The following is a 14,231-nucleotide window of genomic DNA, read 5'->3' on the forward strand; positions in this document are numbered from 1 at the left end:
GATGCTGTGACACACCGCCCCAGACCATGACGGACCCTCCACCTCCAAATCGATCCCGCTCCAGAGTACAGGCCTCGGTGTAAAGCTCATTCCCTCGACAATAAACGTGAATCCGACCATCACCCCTGGTGAGATAAAACCGCGACTCGTCAGTGAAGAGCACTTTTTGCCACCCCTGTCTGGTCCAGCGACGGTGGGTTTGTGCCCATAGGCAACGTTGTTGCCGGTGATGTCTAGTGAGGACCTGTCTACAACAGGCCTACAAGCCCTCAGTCCAGCCTCTCTCAGCCTATTGCGGACAGTCTGAGCACTGATGGAGGGATTGTGCGTTCCTGGTGTAACTCGGGGGGTTATTGTTGCCATCCTGTATCTGTCCCGCTGGTGCGATGTTCGGATGTACCGATCCTGTGCAGGTGTTGTTACACTGATCTGCCACTGCGAGGACGATCAGCTGTCCGTCCTGTCTCCCTGTAGCGCTGTCTTTGGCGTCTCACAGTACGGACATTGCAATTTATTGCCCTGGCCACATCTGCAGTACTCATGCCTCCTTGCAGCATGCCTAATGCACGTTCACGCAGATGAGCAGGGACCCTGGGCATCTTTCTTTTGGTGTTTTTCAGAGTCAGTAGAAAGGCATCTTTAGTGTCCTAAGTGTTCATAACTGTGACCTTAATTGCCTACCGTCTGTAAGCTGTTAGTGTCTCAACGGCCGTTCCACAGGTGCATGTTCATTCATTGTTTATGGAGGAAAAAGGGGGATGCTTGCAAGCTGAAGAACACCATCCCAACCGTGAAGCACGGTGGCAGCATCAAGTTGTGGGGGTGCTTTGCTGCAGGAAGGACTGGTGCACTTCACAAAATACATGGCATCATGAAGAAGGAAAATGATGTGGATATATTGAAGCAACATCTCAAGACATCAGTCAGGAAGTTAAAGCTTGGTTGCAATTGGGTCTTCCAAATGGACAATGACCCCAAGCATACGTACAAAGTTGTGGCAAACTGGCTTAAGGACAACAAAGTCAAGGTATTGGAGTGGCCATCACAAAGCCCTGACCTCAATCCAAAATTCCAATTTATTGTGGGAAGCTTGTGGAAGGCTACCCAAAACATTTGACCCAAGTTAAACAATTTAAAGGCAATTCTACCAAATACTAATTGAGTGTATGTAAAGTTCTGACCCACTGGAAATGTGATGAAAGAAATAAAAGCTGAAATAAATCATTCTCGTTACTATTATTCTGACATTTCACATTCTTAAAATAAAGTGGTGATCTAAGACAGGCAGTTTTTACTGGGATTAAATATCAGGAATTGTGAAAAACTGAGTTGAAATGTATTTGGCTAAGGTGTATGTAAACTTCCGACTTCAACTGTATTTGTATCTTGGAGACTATTTAGATTATTATAAATATTTTCAAAGAAGTTTGGATCGCCATTATTCAGTCCATATACATTTGGGCCATAAATGTTTATCATGAAGTAGTATATTCAAGACAATCCAACTTCCTTGAGGATCTATTTTAACGGATTGTACCTTAAGATCCAAATAGTTTTTAGTAGGATCCATAACACCTTTAGAATTTAGAAACACTTTACTGAAATAGATTTGACCATCCAATTATTTTTCCCAGGCCACTTTGTCTGAAGATATTGAACGAGTTACCTGAAGACTATAAATATGGTAATCGTTCCTCTTTAGCCATGTAAAAACTGCTTTTCTTTTCTTATTATCAGCCAAACCATTGAAATTATAGCTAGCTATATGTAATTCACTGATTACCATGATGAGTTACAGTTTAAGATACTTATCACTGTCCTTTCCACTATTTTGAAATACTTATCCATCCATATCCAACTCTAAGTCAGGACTCTCCAACCATGTTCCTGGAGAGCTACCGTCCTGTAGGTTTTCGCTCCAACCCTAATCTAGATCACCTGATTCTAATAATTAGCTGGTTAATCAGTTACAACTGGGGCTGAAAACCTACAAAACAGGAGGGTAGCCCTCCAGGAACAGGGTTGGAGAGCCCTGCTCTAAGTAGACCTCCAGATGTCCTCCAATACCCCCCCCCCACCCCCACCCACCCACAACAACAAAACAGGAGGGTAGCCCTCCAGGAACAGGGTTGGAGAGCCCTGCTCTAAGTAGACCTCCAGATGTCCTCCAATACCCCCCCCCCCCCCCCCCACCCACAACAACAAAACAGGAGGGTAGCCCTCCAGGAACAGGGTTGGAGAGCCCTGCTCTAAGTAGACCTCCAGATGTCCTCCAATACCCCCCCCCCCCCCACACAACAACAAAACAGGAGGGTAGCCCTCCAGGAACAGAGTTGGAGAGCCCTGCTCTAAGTAGACCTCCAGATGTCCTCCAATACCCCCCCCCCACAACAACAAAACAACTATAACAAGACATACAAATCTAAACAAAATGATAAATCCCTCCCCTTTCCCCTTAGATGCTTCCTGCATAAACCTGTCCAGTACTGTTGCACAAGTGAGAGTGCGACCTTGTTGGTGCCTCCGTAGTGGTAATTTTAATACAGATTACTGGTCATTGGCTATGTCTCTATGAGATACAAAGAAAATACACTGAGTGTACAAAACATTAGGAACTCTTTCCATGACAGACTCACCAAGTGAAATCTATGATCTCTTATTAAATCCACTTTAAATCAGTATTTTTGATGGCAAGGAAAGAGGTTAAAGGAGTTTTAAAAGACTTGGATTGTATATGTGTGCCATTCAGAGGGTGAATGGGCAAGACTAAATATTTAAGTGCCTTTGAAAGGGATATGGTAGTAGGTACCAGGCACGTGTGTGTGTGTGTGTGTTTGTGTATATATATATATATATATATATATATATATATATATATATATATATATATATATATATATATATATATATATATATATATATACATACATACATACATACATACATACATACATACATACATACATACATACATACACACACAATTGTGTATGTGGCAACATTCTATGTACAATACATTAGCAAAAGTATGTGTGGACACCTGCTTGTCGAACATCTCATTCTAAACTCATGGGCATTAATATGGAGTTGGTCCCCCTTTGCTGCTATAACAGCCTCCACTCTTCTGGGAAGGCTTTCCACTAGATGTTGGAACATTGCTGTGGGGACTTGCTTCCATTCAGCCACAAGGGCATTAGTGAGATCGGGCACTGATATTGGGCAATTAGGCATGGCTCGCAATCGGCGTTCCAATTAATTCCAAAGGTCTTCGATGGGGTTGAGGTCAGTGCTCTGTGCAGGCCAGTCAAATTCTTCCACACCGATCTCGACAAACCATTTCTGCATGGACCTCGCTTTGTGCACAGGAGCATTGTCAAGCTGAAACAGGAAAAGTCCTTCCCCAAACTGTTGCCACAAAGTTGGAAGCAAAGAATCGTCTAGAATGGCATATGCTGTAGCATCACTGGAACTAAGGGGCCTAGCGTGAACCATGAAAAACAGTCACAGACCATTATTCCTCCTCCACCAAATTTTACAGTTGGCACTATGCATTGGGGCAGGTAGCGTTCTCCTGGCATCCACTGAACCCAGATTCGTCCGTCGGACTGCCAGATGGTGAAGCGTGATTCACTCCAGAGAACGCGTTTTTTCACTGCTCCAGAGCCAATTACACTGCTCGAACATGGAAACCTATTTCATGAAGCTCCTGACGAACAGTTCTTGTCCTGACGTTGCTTCCAGAGGCAGTTTGGAACGCGGTCGTGAGTGTTGCAACCGAGGACGAACGATTTTTATGCGCTACGTGCTTCAGCACTTAGCGGTCCCGCTTTGTGAGCAAGTGTGGCCTACTTTGTTACTTTGTGGCTGAGCCATTGTTGCTCCTAGACGTTTCCACTTCACAATAACAGCACTTACAGATGACCGGGGCAGCTCTAGCAGGGCATAAATTTGATGAACTGACTTGTTGGAAAGGTAGCATCCTATGACGGGGCCACGTTGAAAGTCACTTAGCTCTTCAGCACGGGCCATTCTACTGCCAATGTTTGTTTATGGAGATTGCATGGCTGTGTGCTCGATTATATACACCTGTCAGCAACGGGTCGAATCCACTCATTTGAAGGCATGTCCACATACATGTAGTATATATAAACAGTGCCAGTCAAAAGTTTGTGCACACCTACTCATTTCAGGGTTTTTCTTTATTTGGACTATTTTATACATTGCAGTATAATAGTGAAGACATCAAAACTATGAAATAACCAAAAAAGTGTTCAACAAATCACAATATATTTCATTTGTGAGGTTCTTCAAAGTAGCCACCCTTTGCCTTGATGACAGTTTTGCACACTCTTGGCATTCACTCAACCACCTTAATGAGGTAGTCACCTGGAATGCATTTCAATTAACAGGTGCCTTGTTAAAAGTTAATTTGTGGAATTTCTTTCCTTCTTAATGCGTTTGAGCCCATCAGTTGTGTTGTGAAAAGGTAGGGGTGGTATACAGAAGATAGCCCTATTTGGTAAAAGACCAAGTCCATATTATGGCAAGAACAGCTCAAATAAGCAAAGAGAAAAGACAGTCCATCATTACTTTAAAAAACATGAAGGTCAGTCAATCTGGAAAATGTCAAGAACTTTGAAAGTTTCTTCCAGTGCAGTCACAAAAACCATCAAGCGCGATGATGAAACTGGCTCTCGTGAGGAAAGGAAGACCCAGAGTTACCTCTGCTGCAGAGGATAAGTTCATTAGAGTTGCCAGCCTCAGAAATTGCAGCCCAAATAAACGCTTCACAGATTTCAAGTAACAGACACATCTCAACTGTTCAGAGGAGATTGCGTGAATCAGGCCTTCATGGTCAAATTACTGCAAAGAATCACTACTAAAGGACTCCAATAAGAATTAGAGACTTGCTTGGGCCAAGAAACAAGAGCAATGGACATTAGACCGGTGGAAATCTGTCCTTTGGTCTGATAAGTCTAAACTAGAGATTTTTGGTACCAACCGCTGTGTCTTTGTGAGACGCAAAGTAGGTGAACAGATGATCTCCGTATGTGTGGTTCCCACCGTGAAGTATGGAGGAGGAGGTGTGATGCTGTGGGGGTGCTTTGCTGGTGATACTGTGATTTATTTAGAATTCAAGGCACACTTAACCAGCATGGCTACCACAGCATTCTGCAGCGATACGCCATCCCATCTCGTTTGCACTGAGTGAGACTATCATTTGTTTTTCAACAGGAAAATGACCCAACACACCTCCAGGCTGTGTAAGGGTTATTTGACCAAGAAGGAGAGTGATGGAGCGCTGCATCAGATGGCCTGGCCTCCACAATCACCTGACCTCAACCCAAATTAGATGGTTTGGGAAGGAAAAGCAGTGTTCAGCATATGTGGGAACTCCTTCAAGACTGTTGGAAAATCATTCCAGGTGAAGCTGGTTGAGAAAATGCCAAATTCCAGGTGAAGAATGTTGAGAGAGTGTGCAAAGCTGTCATCAAGGCAAAGGGTGGCTACTTTGAAGAATCTCAAATATAAAATGTATTTTGATTCATTTAACACTTTTTTGGTTGCTACATGATTCCATATGTGTTATTTCATAGTTTGGATGTCTTCACTATTATTCTACAATGTAGAAAACAGTAAAAATAAAGAAAAACCCTATATATATATATATATATATATATATATATATATATATACACACACACACACAGTACCAGTCAAAGGTTTGGACACACCTACTAATTCTCACGATTCTATACGTATTGCGATTCGATACTGTGATTTTATTGTGATTTGATGTTCCAAATATATTGCTCACCATATGTCTGCTGCAGAGGGACAAGAGAGCTATGAGAAAACACATTTTTTGATCATGGAAATAAAAGTGCTGATAACAAATTTGCTCCCTATTTAAAAAGAAGATGGAGAACAAGTTAAGAAGGAAAAATACTGGAGTTTTGGTGCAGGTACAGCCAACTAGCGCAAAAATAATATTGCGATATTGTCAAAACAATACGAAATACAGTATTGGCAAAAAGAATATTCCGATATGAAACTGTATCGATTTTTTTCTCCCATCACTAATAAATAGAAAAAGAGAGAGACATGTAAAACAATTGCAAGGACACCATACATACTCCCTCCTAGCAAACCTGAAACTTGATCCAAACAAAGCAGTTCTGCTTGGAGCGGAGCGACTCTCCACAACACATGCCAAGTCAACATATTTACATCTACAGTTTTACCTGCAGCCCTGAAGACAGAGACAGATGCTGGTTGGACGTTTGACTTCGGTCCCCTTCACTTTCCTCACAGTGGTGTGGTATTCACACTCACAGCTCTCTACTACTGCCATTATGGAGAAAACCAAGGAAGTGACAGGTAGATTCTGTCAGGGAGAGAACCATGACGCAGGCACAATGTGAGGGCGTGGTATTAGGCAGTGGCCAACTCACTGACTTACAGTGGTGCCAACTGATTAGCTAGGCGAAATACAAAACTGCCTAACCTCTCTCCCAAAATCCCCTTCAACCCTCTATGTAATTCAACGTCTAACTCTCTCTGTTCTATTTCCTCAGCTCCATCCTCCCTCCTCCGTCCTCCCCCCCATCTTAATCTGTTTTTATTTTCCCTCTCTTCGACAATGCCCACAAACACTCCTTGTACTTTGTCTGATTAAAAGAAGGTCAGGGAAGTTAAGGCTCCTGCCAAAATATTCCCTACCTGTTTTTTTTCTATTTCAAATATGCATATTTACTTTGATTTCCACAATGAGAGGAAGAGCAAAGACCCTGGCACCCTCGAGCTCTTATGAACCTGACCTATAGACAGACTGGACAATGTGTTCAGGAGTTAGCTAGTGAGTCAGGGGAACTCAGTGTTTATTTTCATTGGCCACCGTGACAGGTCAGGGTGTCTGGTTCCTCCCTGGCTCAACCCTACCCTGGCAGGCAGATTTCTTTTTTGGGTTGTTTGTTGTCTGTGTTCCCTGGACCTGTTGTGTAACGTTCATAAAAGAGTTAAAGGGACAGGAGCCTTTCCATGTGCTGTCCAAAACAACACAGACAGCACTGGCCTGCCTAGATGGACGTTACTTTTTTTTTTGGGGGGGGGGGTATATTTGCTTAAATACATTTTCAACTGCATTATATTCAATATAATCAATCTAGCCAGTACACCCTGATCAAGAAACTGATCAAAACTAAATTAAACCCAAAGTATAAGCCAGATGTACAGTATATAGCCTAAAGCCTAAACCAATGTTATTATTTTCTCACTAAGGTGGTCTTAATCTGTGTAGACCCGATCCAAACAGGCCATTACAGGGGGTTTGAACACATGCGTAGGAGTAATATTATATTACACCCTGAAGTGACTATTAATGGAGATGAAAGACTTTTACCCATTCAAGATCAAATCCTTCTACCATGACTAAGTGATAATAGATATCTATTAAAAAAGCAGTATCACGTTACCTATTAATGTGAAAAGAAAGCCACACACACACACACACACACACACACACACACACACACACACACACACACACACACACACACGGGTGTCCTCCCTGTGCCCTTCTAATTACTTTCTGTGTGTGCCCCCACCACACACTGGCAGGCTAACCCTCTCCTGTTGCATCCTCATTCATCAGAAATGATTCCCCATGGGGTGCCACCGGGATGTAGCACCCTCAACCTCCGAGATGAGGACAGTCTGCGTAAGACAGACTCAGTGTGTGTGTGTTTGAGCGTGTGTATTGCCTTCGTTTCGTGAAAACCGAGTGTGTGTGCGCGCTCAAGTGTTTCTGAGAGGGAAAGAGTGGCGCCAACTGCAGCAGCAGCAGCTGCAATGCAGACCCTTGGCAAACAGTTGCTCTTCCATCAATTTAGAAATTGCCAATGTGGCAGGTTTGTGACATCACAGAATGTCAGCTCAGAGAACCCTCGGTCTCACGGACCGTAACCGTACTACAGCAACCAAACCAAACACTATTAAGAGACTGAGAAGCTGGCTCATCTGGGAAGGGAAGGAGAAACTGGACAGAGCAGGAAGTAAACTGTGGTTGGCCCCCAGTGTCACAGGAAACAGACAGGAGCTGATCAATGTCAGAAACACAGAACACAAACCAATCAGACTATGAGAACGCATTACACAAGACATTACTGGAAACTAGTAAACAGATACACACTCATGTGTTTACCTACAGTGCACATAATGTTTCCACTCCTTTCAGAATAGAACAAACAATAATATAATCTATTCTAATATAGAGCACATACAGCCACATGTGCCGTCGATAAGAAACAATAATGTAAAACAAAACCATATACTGTAACTGTACACATTTCATTAGAACCCCTATAGAACTTATACAATATCTTTAAAAAAAAACTCCATACACAATAACACTACTTCTCCATCAATCAGAAGCTGTCCTCCACCTGCTCCCTTGTGCCCGTTCAATAGCATTGTGCTACCAGTGTCTAGCTCCTCCTACCCAATGGAAGGCCAGCTCTGGCACTGGTGCCTGTGATGCAGCAGCTTTAGGAAGTCTAGTCAATGTGAACTGGAGAGCTGCCAATGCAGAGTTACCAAGAGAACAAGGTAAAACATTTCTCCCTCTCACTGTCTCCGTCTCCCTCCCTCTTTCTCTCCCTCGCTTTCTCTCTCTCTGAACTCGAGCCATGACATTTAGACCCTATTTGCTGCTCTCACTCCCTCTCTCCCAGAGATAGAGAGAACAAGAGGGAGAGAGAGAGAAAGAACAAGAGGGAGAGCTACATGGGGGAGAGAAAAACACAAGTCCAGCCATGCTGTCATAGAAGTACAGCTCAGTAGAGGACTGCGTCACCACCTCTGTTTCGGTCTCCACTAACTACGCAGAAACAAATGTCTCAGGGAGGGTCTCCACTAAATCCCAGCCAGTGGCCCTAGAGACTGAAAACAAATCACAAGCTAATACTGGTCTGCTACAAAATAAAGGCTCCAAATAGGTATCCTGTTGGCTTCCCTAATAACAAAATAAGCCCAGGTTTACTCGATCCCGGGTTTACTCGATCCCGGTTCACTCATCCTCCTTCCTGCCTTCGACCCTATGAAGAGTTAATCACAACAAGTTGAAGGTAAAAACACACAAATATGCTGAATAGCAATATGAACAAACTGTATCGCCTGGTTCGCACCTTATAGGAGGTACTATGGGAGAAAATGACTGCAGACTAGCTCCGTACCGGTTACTATGTGGTTTTGTATAAGGGCAGACGACACATCACACATATCTATATCTACGTAATAATTTATGTAATCATTTATTGGTATATATGTAATCATATAATAGCAATATTCGATTACCTCGATAATTCTCTGAATATGCTCCCCAACGTGCGTCGTCTTGACATTAAGAACCTTCCAGAACATTCTTTCGTTAACCCCTGCGCCTCACCCCTTCCCACCCCCTACTCCGACCTCACAATGCCATCAAAACACCAAACACCCACACAAACTAACTGTCACATCTTCAGCATCCATGTTGGAAGTCTTCTCTGACGATCCCTGCCTAACTACTACACAGATGTAGTGGCTGAGGGAGAAGCTGGTAACAAGCACTACGGATGAGGCTGAGGAGGCAGGGGTTCTTCGCCGTAACCATTGCGTCCAACTCTCAGGTAGAAAACTGGATGACTGCAGGCTTCTATTATCTTAGCTTCTGTTTCCCCCCTCGACATGAAAAAGTGACGTAGCAACTAATCCAAAATCTCTCGCTCTCTGACTCCCCCCCCCCAGTCCCTCCCTCTCTTCCCCCCCTCTTCAGCCTTCTCTCCCTGCCTGCTTCAGACACACGCACTCTATTTTCATCTTGTTGCAACAGCAGAATTGCTCTTTCCGACAGCTAGTTTTGCACTGACACAGATATACGCCAACAGATCAGACCACACACACAAACAGCTCGCCACACCGGTTAACGATCACTCTCTATTTCTCTTCCTCGATCGGTGTGACGCAGCACTCATTTTCAGGGCTTTCTCTGCTGCTACTATTGTGGCTACACACACCAACGCAGGCAGCAGCTTCTTGAAGAACTCGACCCAGCAACACACTGCTGGCTGCCAAACAGACAGCTGAGCACAGCTAGCTAGGGCTGCAGTTAAAGAGACCTTGTTGTCACCTCCCACTCTATCCACCCATTTCTCTCTGACTGTGACGGATCCTGTGCCCCCATTTTCCCCCGTGTCCCCTTTCAATTAGGTCTCTCTCTCTCTCAGCTGAAAGCTAAGCTGACGGAGACGAGCCTCCTCTCCCGGGTCACCTGACTAGCCACTTGTTTTAAAGGCACATCAAACAAGGAAGAAAAAAAACTAAACAGAGAGGTACATAAGCCTCTTAAATACAGGAGCATCTCGTTTATAGGAGTGGAGGGACAAGGAACCATCAAGATATTACAACATCAATATTCAAAACAGACCTAATGCCATCACGGGAACAATTGGTGCAGCAGAAGACGACCGAGGACCTGGGAAATGTGATGTTCAACGTGTACCTTTTAAAGAATGTCCTGTAATCATTGTCCAATTTCGCCTGTGGTGACGATCGCACTTTCTGTTATTGTGGGAAGTGTCTGGTGTTAGCTATGGCTGGAGAATTACAATGAGAAGCACCAGACACCGTCATTAGGGTTAGCTACACACCACAAGGCTTACCACATCATGTCTGTCTACAGCTCTCGCGGACTAGAAACAAACTTTTGTTATCTGGGCTGTAAAGGAAGCTTTGTCTTCGAGACCACTAAGTGTAAAGTAACTTGATTTCTTTCCCGTTTGACCCTCCGACACAACTGGACTGAGCATTGAATAGGCAACATTTTGACTTGGATGAAGATGCTACTGTAATGACGTGATAATAAAATGGATGGCAATCAAGGAACAGTTTAACGATACAGTCAATTACATATTGTAAGGACAGTATGTTGCATTGACCCATTTCAGGTTCAGATAGAGAGAAAGAGAGGGAGAGCGTTCACTTCAGCATTCACTCATTGGGTTCATCTTACCATGGTGGGAAGGGAGGGAGTCTATCGGTAAAATACTCAGCTTTATCTCCGTACTGCTTCTCTCTCTGCCAACAGCAAGGAGATGTAAGGGATCTGTCTGATTAAAGCGTGTGTTCTCTGAGGAGACATGGTACATGCAGGAGTATTGATGAGAGAGAAGGGGATCTGGTCTCCTCTCAGTCAGTAGATCCCCAGACTAAACAACCCAGCACAACATAAGACATGTGGAACAGAAGCAGTAGGCTAATGGTGTGAGGGTTTACCAGTGGACTGGGTTAAAGCCAGGTTCTGCCCCTGATACTTGTGCTACAAGATACTATACCAAGATCAACACTTCAGTAGACATAAAAACTGTTTCAAAAATATCAATAAGACCAATCCTATAAAATATATTTCATATTGTTGCCTTTACTGTAAATCTTTGTGTACATCGAAAGCCCAGTAAGCATGACATAGTTGACTAGTACACCCCTACTAGTCATTATATCAAGAAAATCCCAATCTGTGTCATGTTTACAATGGCCTGCAATGTTTGTTGACAGTGTTTATAGTGACGTGCAGTCACTAATGATGCATGCAACCTGGAGATCTTCCTGTCAGCTACTTATACCACGCATTCACTAGGCACTGGGTTAATTTTAGCCATGTCATCTCAAAGTCCTGCTCCACTTCCTAAACCCTAATCTCCCTCTCAGGCAAGGTACGTGCCCTGGTCTGGATGGCTGCTGTTGTAGTTGCTGTATGGGAAGAAGCCTTCGCCATCCATCCCTGAAATGTAACATCATATGGCTCAGCAGTTGGCACACTCAGAAATCTGGTATTTATTATTATTATCATGTTGTGTATACACTTACCTATCATTTGGACTGCCCACTGTGTCACCTTTGGTCTACTGAAAGATAAGAAATGTGATGGTATGTGGATGAATATGTACGCAATGAAACCGTATTCAACACTTCATATCAGGATATGGCCTATGCAGCTCTATATACGTGTACATTCTTGCACAGCAAACATACACTCCCCATGCATCCAATAATAACATGAGTAGATTGATTATCTAGCCTATGCCTACATAGCGATGATACTTGGTGCTACGTTTGTTACTTTTTAGACCCCCTTTCTATCCATATCAATGTTTTGATCATATGATTATCAAAGTCGTTATTTTAATCCATTGAATCCTGACTCAGATCCTGACTTTAATAAAGGTAATTGATTTAATCCACCCCCATCTGCACACCATTAAAGAGATCTCTGTATAGCGGAGATAATAAGATCAACATTGCGTGGGCTGGCATCCACTGACGTCCCTTTTTATTCTTGAGGGTTTAAGGCCTTGATGTCAAGAGAGCCATCGTCATTATTTTCCACACATGTGAGTGTGCGCACACACACCCACACACATACAGCAGATGGATGTGCCAGCCAGCCTCATAAACCTGACCTCTGGACCAGGGTTTCCCAAACTCAGCCCTGAGGCCTCCATTTTGGATTTTGCCCTAGCCCTACACAGCTGATTCAAATAATCAACTCATCATCAAGCTTTGATTATTTGAATCAGGTGTGTAGTGCTAGGGAAAAAACCAAAACATGCACCCCTGGAAGGCCCCAGAACCATGTTTGGGAAACCCTGCTCTGGAGGGAAAAGGAATATCACTGATTTTATTGAACTCCAATTGAAATAATGCTGTAATGTTTCACTAGTCAAGCGATTTCCATGTAAAGGTAAAATCATTTAAAGTGGAAAAATCAGATACATTGATGATGAGTCGATACCGTTCATTGATCACGTTCAGTATTGAAAAATAATGGTTATGTATGTTCATCTAAGCTGCAGAACAGCGACACCCATCGTCCAAGAAGAGTAATGGTTTGGGGGTTTGTTTACATCAGGAATAAGAAGTGCGCATCTCACGTACTTTCAATGAACATGTCATTTATCAAAAGGCTTACTTTGGTAAACATTAGCAGAGTCAAAGAAAACAGAATGACGTATTTTAGGCCATTTACTGGATGACATTCTTAATATCTACATCTGTTCTGAAGTTCTGTAGATCTCTTTATATAGTATACACTCCTTATAATATAAACTGTGTACATTTACCTCAATCCAAAATATAACACAACTTGCTGTGCCACTCAGCATTGAGAAGCAGCATCATAAGATGCTCAAAGAAAGGCAGACATGCAGGTAAATAGAACTGCGCAACACCCTCCAAGGCGCCAAGCCCTTATCCCTTCTCTCGCAGCATCCTTTTTTTTTTTACTGTTATGGTACCCTCCCCACCATCCTGCCTTCAATTAGTTTATTGAACTATTCCCTTGTAAAAACGCTCATTTTTACTATACGATCATACATTTTTACGCAGTAGCTTATTGGGGTGCTACTTTAACATGTATTCATACTGTAAAATATTTCGTAACAACTGTTTCATAACCCCATAGCCTAAACGTCAAGACTGACTCATCTATGAACATTAATAAAATATTAGAAATAGGAACTGCCTGAAGACTATAGAACAGTTACCCAGACATTTTGGAGTGCGCAATACAAATGTGAGCAATTATTTCCTGATTATCTACATGTAAAATAAAAAACTTCACCTGTGATAACCTGGGACGTTGACAATGACAGTAGGCTGCAACCATGGTGGTGTGTGATGATGATCCATGCTTCATCCCTCTTGGCCAGAAAGGACTCACGTATGGCGCACCTATAGCAAGTCCTGTAGACATTCTGGACAACAATACATGATCCTGGCATTGGTCCCTGGATCCTTTATTTCAAGACGTTTCCTTTTAAAACCTGTTAATCCATCGAATTTTCCAGAGCTCCACATTCAAACCACGCCCTCTCACACACCCCTGCTTTTGGATTGGCTGCTGTACAAAAACGTAATGCCGCGTCGTCGGAATCACATGCTTTTGACGCATGTTTAAATACATTTGGAACTGTCACTTGTTACCAATCTATACTGTACATGGAGGTTTTTTTTTTTTCGATGAGGGTAAAGCGCAATTAGAGTAGTCGCTTATCATAGGCCTAGGCCTACTGCCCAATAAAACAATAGTGAAACCTGTCCATAAACTAAATATCTGATTAAATAATAATTACAATATGCCATTATGCTATTGAAATGAACTTGTTTCTTTCAGTTTTCCCTTTCAATAATAACCT

At 42.9% G+C, this 14,231-nt stretch overlaps 1 long non-coding RNA gene across 1 annotated transcript; it reads right to left on the bottom strand.

Moving 5' to 3' along the window:
* Positions 1-11,438: 11,438 nt before the first annotated feature.
* On the bottom strand, positions 11,439-13,910 carry LOC129860686 (uncharacterized). The gene is made up of 3 exons (XR_008760401.1): positions 13,658-13,910; positions 11,905-11,942; positions 11,439-11,818 (listed from the first exon to the last, which is right to left on the bottom strand). It is a non-coding gene; the product is annotated as an uncharacterized LOC129860686 (long non-coding RNA).
* Positions 13,911-14,231: the final 321 nt, after the last annotated feature.

This window comes from Salvelinus fontinalis, chromosome 8 (genome assembly GCF_029448725.1).
Source record: "Salvelinus fontinalis isolate EN_2023a chromosome 8, ASM2944872v1, whole genome shotgun sequence".
Lineage (NCBI taxonomy): Eukaryota > Metazoa > Chordata > Actinopteri > Salmoniformes > Salmonidae > Salvelinus > Salvelinus fontinalis.